The sequence below is a fragment of the Somniosus microcephalus genome, chromosome 1 (assembly GCF_052327205.1).
Source record: "Somniosus microcephalus isolate GS21.2 chromosome 1, FLI_Smic_1.0, whole genome shotgun sequence".
Lineage (NCBI taxonomy): Eukaryota > Metazoa > Chordata > Chondrichthyes > Squaliformes > Somniosidae > Somniosus > Somniosus microcephalus.
In genome coordinates, this window is record NC_140987.1 from 342,616,703 (window position 1) to 342,624,838 (window position 8,136).

Genomic DNA, 8,136 nt, shown 5'->3' on the forward strand with positions numbered 1-8,136 from the left:
AGGGAGGACTCCCGCATAGAGAGCCCTCCATTGGGGACCTCCGCTACCGCCGGTCGGCAAAATGCCACGCCAAGGCGTGTCCGGACGGTAGACGAAGATGGCAAAGTGGAGAGTGTGCAGGAGCAGCCCGTACAGGAAACCCCTCCGCGCGGAATGAAAAGGCACGGAGGGTATTTCCTCGAGACGGCTCAAGTTGTGAGGCGCCGGTTCCCGAGGGGAGTTTCGGGGCCGGGCGCCGATGAGGAATTCCGTCCGAACGGGGGTAAGCTCGGACGGGATCGCCCCACGTGCTTGAGCCGCCTCGATACACCTAGTGGAGTCGGGGCCCAGTGCCGCTTTTACCGATTCGATGGTTTCGACCGCGAGCTGGACGTTGGCCCAGGACAGGCGCCGCGCCAGCTCCTCCGGCGCCATCCAGCCCGCTCCTCCGCCATCGAGCAGGTCCCCGACTCTGGTCACCTTGCCAGCCACAGCCCTACCCTCCGCCAGCCGCCCGAACCCGTGTTCGTGGAGGTGCGGATTCCTGAGCAGCGGCTCCCGAAGGAGAGCCACCGCTCCTGACGGGGGAGAGCTCCGCCTGGAAGCGACGTAGTTCCAAACCCATAGTAGTTCCTGGTAGAAGACAGGCAGCTCCCGCAGGCCGGCACGCCTGCTGCCCACTTTCGCAAACAGGAGCTGCGTGTCGTAATTGAGGCCATGCAGCTGGCGGAAGAAAAACGTCGCCAGCGCACACCATCTCGGAGGATTCTCGACGTATAGGTATCTCTGCAGCGTCTGAAGACGGAAAGTCGCAGCCTGGGTGCGAAGGCACACCAGCGCCTGACCGCCCTCCCTAAGCGGGAGACACAGAACCGCGGCAGAGACCCAGTGCTTCCTTTTGTCCCAGAAGAAGTCGATGAGCTTCTTCTGAATCTTGGCGACAAACGCAGGGGGAGGGATCAAAGTGACCAACCGGTACCACAACATGGCGGCCACCAGCTGGTTTATGACCAGCGCTCGACCCCTGTAGTACAACACTCGGAGCAGTCCTGTCCAGCGTCCTAGGCAAGCGGTGACTTTGGCCTCCAGCTCTTGCCAGTTCGCCGGCCAAGCGTCCTCGGCAGGGCTAAGGTAGACTCCCAAATAGAGGAGGTGCGTGGTGCTCCAGGCGAAAGGCCTGAACTCCTCCGGCAGGGAGTCCACCCGCCACTGACCCACCAGGAGTCCGGAACATTTCTCCCAGTTGATCTTGGCGGAGGATGCGTCCGAGTAAATCTGCTGGCATTCCCGCATCCTCCGCAAGTCAGCGGGATCCGTGACCATGAGGAGCACGTCATCGGCGTAAGCCGAGAGGACCACCTCCACGCCCGGCCCTTGCAGAGCCAGTCCCGTCAACCTCTTCCACAAGAGGCGCAGGAAAGGCTCCACGCAAATGGCATATAACTGACCGGACATGGGGCATCCCTGACGCACCCCCCTCCCGAAGCGAAGGGGCGCCGTCAAGGACCCGTTAACTTTAATCAGACACTCCGCGGCGGCATACAGAAGTCGGATCCGGGCGACGAAATGCGTCCCGAACCCGAATGCGCGCAGAGTCCCGAAGAGATACTCGTGATCCACCCTGTCGAACGCCTTCTCCTGATCCAGGGAAAGGAAGGCGACCGACAGACCAGCCCTCTGGGAGTGGTGGACCAGGTCCCGGACCAGATGGATGTTATCGTGGATGGTCCGGCCCGGGACTGTGTAGGACTGGTCGGGGTGGATCATGTGGGCCAGCACGGTGCCAAGGCGAGCAGACATGGCCCTGGCAAAGATTTTATAGTCCGTGCTGAGGAGGGAGACCGGGCGCCAGTTCTTAAGGAGGCGGAGATCGCCCTTCTTAGGCAGCAGGACAATGACCGCCCTGCGCCAAGAGAGGGGCATCTCCCCGGTCGCCAAACTTTCCCCCAGGACCCGCGCGTAGTCGCCCCCCAAGACGTCCCAGAACGCCCTGTGGAACTCCACGGTCAGCCCGTCCAGCCCCGGGGACTTTCCCCTAGAGAGCTGGCGGAGGGCGCCGGTCAGCTCCGCCAGACTTAGCGGAGCGTCCAATTTTTCGGCGCCCTCCGGGCCAACCTTCGTCAGGTCCTCCCACAAAACTCTGCGCGCATCCTCGCTGGATGGATCCGGAGAGAACAGAGCCCCGTAATAGACGCGGGTCTCCGCGCGGATTCCCTCCGGATCCGAGACCAGAGATCCGTCGTCGGCCAGCAGCCCCAAGAGCTGCTTACGGACCCCCCGTCTTTTTTCCAGCGAGTAGAAGGGGGAGCCGCGGTCCAGATCCCGCAGGAGCTGGATCCGCGACCTCACGTACGCGCCTCGGGACCCGACGAGCTGCAGGTCCTTCAGCGCGCCCTTCTTCTCTTCGTACACCTTCCGCAGGGCCGGGTCCTCGACGACCTGACCGAGACGGGACTCCAGGTCGAGCACCTCCTTCTCCAACCGCCCGACCCGGGCCTCCCGCCTCTTGGTCGACCCCTTCGCGTACTCCTGACAGAAGAGATGGATGTGAGCCTTGCCCACATCCCACCATAGCCTCAAGGAGGGGAAGTCCCCCTGCTTCCATCTCCAGTCGGCCCAGAATCGACGAAACGAATCCCGGAACCGTGCGTCCTCCAGCAGCAGGTTGTTAAAATGCCAGTACACGGACCCCCCCCGCGCGCGCAGCGGAGCGAGCTCCGCCCACACCAGGTGGTGGTCCGTGCACGGCACCGGCCGCATGGAAGATGCCGGAACGCAGGAGACGTACGCCCGGGAAATGTAGGGGCGGTCGATTCTGGACCTTCCTCCCCCAGACCTCACGCTAGTGAAGGCGCTGGAGTCGGGGTGGAGATTTCGCCAGACGTCCACCAAGTCGAAGGACCCAACCAGGTCCCTCAACTTCTCCATCGCCGCCGGGCTTCGCGGGGGACCCGAACGGTCCCTCGCCTCGAGGGTGCAGTTAAAATCCCCCCGAGGATGACGCACTCGCCCACGTCGATGGAGCCCAAGAGAGCGGACACTTCTTCGAAGAAGCGCACTTGCTGCGCACTGGTCTGAGGGGCGTACACGTTCACTAGATGGAGCGGCACGCCCCCCAGGCGAACAGTGACCTGGAGCAAGCGGCCCGGCACGTGCTCCTTGACCCCCAAGATCTCCGGCTGAAAATGCGGGGCCAGCAAGATAGCCACCCCGCTGGAATTGTTGGAGAGGTGACTCATGCTGACCCCTCCTTGCCACTCCAGGAGCCACGTGGCTTCGTCTCCCGGAACGGTGTGGGTTTCTTGCAGGAAGCACACCGCATACTTCCCGTCCCGAAGGACCGAGAAGTTATTGAATCTGCGGCGCGCCTCCCTGCTGCCGTTGATGTTGAGGCTGGCTATGGTTATCTTCATGTCAGAAGCATAGTGCAACCTCTACCTACACCCAATGGGGGGAGGAAGCGCAGCCGCTGGTCCGCCGCCACTTCCTCAGCAGCCCAGTGAGAAACGTTGTGAGCCGACGCAGCTCGAGCGGGTTCACACCCTCGTCCGCGCCCAAGATCTTAACGGCGGCGCGGACGGAATCGATGAGCAGCGCCAGCTCCGACCACCTGTCGAGGGCCAGCCGGACCTTATTGCGCTGACCCAGGCACGTGGCCATAAAATCCCGGAGTTCCCTTACGGAAATGAGGGGAGACTCGGCAAGGGGCACGAGGTCATCCATCGCCACGTCGGCGCTGGAGTCCGAATCGTCCTCCGTGCCCATCACCGAGTCCCCATCCTCCTCCAGGGGGTCGTCACCAACGGCCGACCCGTCCGCCGCGCAGTGCGAAGCGAACGACTTGGCCGCGCCAGCCAGCCCCGCCTCCGCCCGGATCCCACCCCCAGGATCGGCGGCAGAGGATTTCTCCCTGGGCTCCTCTAGGGGCGCCGGGCCAGAAGACGGCGGCGGTTCAGAGCTCCCCTCCGCCCCAGACGCCGGAACGACCGGAGAAACCGGGGAGAGAACAATTTCCAGCTCCTCCAGTACGTCCGGCACCAGAGACGCAGCCAGGGGGCCATCCTCCTCCCCGCCACCAACCTCCGACCCAGCGGACGGGGGGTTTTGAATTAAAAGCTCTACCAGGACGAGCATCCCCTGGGAGACGTCCGGGTCACATTGGGCGAGCTCATTACCCTCGAGCTCGCCCGACCCAGCCCCCAGGCTGCCCGTCCCGGCGAGGGGTAACGACACCGATAAAAGGTCAACTTCAATTACTGCCGCGGGTTGTTCCGCAACCCCCCCCACGGGCAGGGTCTCATCCCCATCCCCGGGAGGCACGTGCTGGACAGACACATCTGCCTCAGCCTCCCGAGGGACAGGCAACCCCTGCCGATAGCTGGTGATGACGACAGCGCTGGTGGGGGGGGGGGGGGTGCGCAGTACCCGCGGCGGGCGACGACTCCCCCTGCTCGGAGGGACCTTCCTCCTCCCGGTCCTCCTCCTCATCCAGGGGGTCGCGCCTTCTTTTTAGCACTGAGGGAGCGAGGGAGACCTCCATGTCTGCAAAGGCCTCCTCCTCGACTCCCTCCGGCGGAGCAGGTTTGTCGGGTTCCTCGGGCCCGAGCCCGGCCGCAGGTAATGGCATTACCGCTGTGGCGGTTGCGGCCACAGGCTCGGGGCCCCTCCCGCTCACATCTGCCCTGATCAACTCCGCGAGGAGCGCGGGTGTAAGGGGCTCAAGGGGCAAGGGCTCACCATCCACGGGGGGACCTGCCCTAAGGTGCTTCTTTTTTCCCCGCGCCTTCTTTCCGGCCGGACACGCTCCCTCCCCCCCGCCGGAGGCCTTGGTGGCATCGGCCCCCGACGTCAACCGCGCATCAGACGTACTTGACGCGCGGGCAGATCCGGGGGGAAGGGCGGCGGCGGCGGCGCCAGCCTCGGCCGCACGAGATGATCCGGCGGCCTTGGAGGCAGGGCAGTTCCTCCTGATGTGCCGCACCTCCCTGCAGGCATGGCACCTCACACCGTCCGACGTCCAAAAGGCACGGTAGGCGGTCCCCTCGTGGAGGACGACGAACGCCCCTTCAGTGTCCTCCTCCCGCGCCAGCTGGATAAACAGCTGGCGCCGGAAGGAGAAGACGTGGCGAAGGCTGGCCTCCCGGAAGCCGAGCGGGATGGGTGTGATCCCCGACCTCACCTCCCCAAGTTGTCGCAAATGGGGAAGGAGGAGCTCACCAGGAACATAGGGCGGGACGTTGGAAATAATGATCCTCTGCGCGGTGGCCTCGAGAGGATCCACCGGCAGGAAGGTCCCGCCCACGGTGAGCCCCTTGGCGACAGCCAGGGACACTGCCCGCTCCGACCCCAGGAAGAACACAGCCTTCCCATACATTTTCGAGGCCGCGACGATGGCTGAGGGGCCGACAACCCCAGCCATGGCCTTGACGCAGGCCTCGATGGTCATAGTGGGGTGGGTGTAGCTCTTCACCCCAAGCTTTCTTGTTATTAATCGAAAAGGTGACGGGGCAGCAGGAACAGCGGGAGCAGCTGTGGCTGTGGCTACCACTCTCGCATAGGTCCCGGCTGGCCCCGCCACCGGCGAAGACGCAGTCGCCATTCTGGGGTGCTTTTTTTAAGGGCTACACTCACCCCAAGTCACAGGCCTGAAGGTGTTAATGGCCTCGGTGTATATATATTTTTTTTGTCCTCTATTGAGCAGAGGGAGCTGATTAAAATGAGGACACACCTCTCTCCTTATTGATTTAAATTGGGAAAGGAGCCTTCTCCCCTCTGCTCAATTGGCAATTAATAAAATAGATGAAACTAAGGTGCCTTAGAAAGACAGGCAGAGAGAGACAAAGAGAGAGAGAGAGAGAGAGAGGTGGGGGGGTGGGAAGGAGGGAGGCCGCAAAGGGCAGTGTTGCCACTCAGGATGGTGGGTGGGTGTTGGCAGGGTTGCACTCTCCGATGGAAAAAGTCTTTGGTGATGGTGGTCTTCTGGCAGGGGGAGAAGACGTCTTCACCTGGAAAAGCTGGAGAAGCCCAGGCTTAGTCCTGCAACAGGTCTTAACGATGTAATTAAATTAAATTAAGGACTTCACCTTGGGCAGCTCCAAGCTCTCCCAGGGCGGGCAGCTCCAAGCTCTCCCAGGGCAGGCAACAGAAGGGATGCTAATTAGTGGTATGTGTGGCCTAGCTTATAACAAGAGCACACACACACTACACCCCTTGATGATCCGGCCTTGCTTCTTCTTTTCTCCCCCCACCTAAAATACAAAGTCTTGGGAGAGTGCCCCAAATAACACCCACCTGTAGATGTTCCGGATGAAGTTTTCTTCCCTCCTTTCAAGCAGTTGGTTTCTCTCCCCTCTCTCCCTCTCCTGAAGTGGAAGCCAATTTGGGGAGGCAGTGATAGAAAGGCCTCTCCCCTGGTTGATGTTGATGTAGGCCTCCTTTCTCCTTCTCCTCCTCTGTCCTCTCTCTCCAGGCACCTCAGTTGATGTAATGATGGTGGAGTTGGTGGTGGTGGTGGTCCAACGTTCTCCTCCTCTTCCTGGTCAGGGGACCACCACTTTAATCCACTCTCCAAAGTCTGGCTGCTCCCTCTGCTCGTGCTTGCAGCTGCACAGCCAACAATGCTGTGCAAACTGAACAGAGGGTAACTTAAGACTGAAATACAGAAGCCTGCTATGGCTTTATATACAGGGGTGGTCACTGCCGGTACTGCAGTATAGAATCAGTTCTTCTCTTAAAGGCACATACACAACAATGTGTAGAGGTGAAGACCAGGGACTATTCGGCCGGTGAATAATCCCTAACCGTTCCATCGTGGCGAACTCCGCTTTCGCAGCCGCGAGCTTGCCAGGTTCGAGGCGCCGGGCCCGTGCGTAGACCGGGGAGCCAGTAGTGGTGATGTGATGTTCGACACCATGTTTCGTGGCCGTGGAGGAGAAGGTGGGTCTGGTCAGGTCTGGGAAATCTCCTAGCAGGCGAGCGAACTCATCCGGAGGCGGGAACGCACAGGAGACGGTGTGCGACATGGCGTTACTTCGGTGGCAAGGGATGGAGTGGAACGTGGTTGCATTGATTAAACGGCGGTGTCTTACATCAACCAGGAGGCTGTTGGCGCAGAAGAAATCCGCACCAAGGATGGCTTGCGAGACGTTGACCGTGATGAATTCCCAGCAAAACCGCTGGCTGCTGAAACACACCTGGACCCGCCGTCTGCCGAAGGTCCGAATAGCCCCGCCATTAGCTGCCTCGAGGGAGAGGCCGTGCCTCCCAGCCTGTATATCAAGATTTGACGCAGGTAGGATGCTACACTGCGCCCCGGTGTCGCAGAGGAAACGTCGACCAGAGAGGGAGTTGGTGATAAAAAGAAGCTTTCCAGCATTTCTGATTGCCATAGCAGCCGCGGGGCGCCCGTTAGAGCCGGTCCTCTTTTGCCAGAGTTGATGTTGGGTTTTTTTGGGCGAGAAGCTGCAGGGAGGGCGGCAACATCTTGATTTTACGCCAAAACGGGCGTGGTAGAAGCACAACCCCGCAGGTTGCGGAGCTGGGGCGGCGTCTGTGGGGGATGGGCGCCTCGTGGCAGCGCAGTCCTGCTGCGTCACCGCGAAGATCTTGTCCACTTCGGCAGCAAGCGCTGCGCAGTCTGTGACTTCGGACCGTGCCAGGGCAGCTTGTACTGGCTCCGGTAACTGACTGAGGAAGAGCTCCCTAAAGGGGAAGCATTCCGGTTTGGAGCCCAGGAGCATGAGCATTTGGCTCATGAGCTCAGACGGCTTGGAGTCCCCGAGGCCGGGCATAGCGAGCAGTCGGCAGGCACTCTCCGCATTCATGAGCCCGAAGACCTGTAACAACCGTGCCTTGATAGCTTCATACTTGCGGTCGTCCGGGGGGTTCTCAAGCAGGCTGATGATCCGCGAGTCAGTGGAGCTGTCGAGCGCGGAGACCACGTAAAAGTAACGGGTCTGATCCGCAACGATGTTCCGTAGTGCAAACTGGGCTCCGACCTGGACGAACCACGAGGTCGCCTGTTGCTCCCAGAATTGCGGTAGCTTCAATGCAATTGCGGTTGTTTCCATGTGTGGCGTACCGATCACAGAAAGGACACAATCCGCTTTTCGGTCCGTAGACTATAAATCAGGCGTCATGCCTTTAAGAAGGATCACA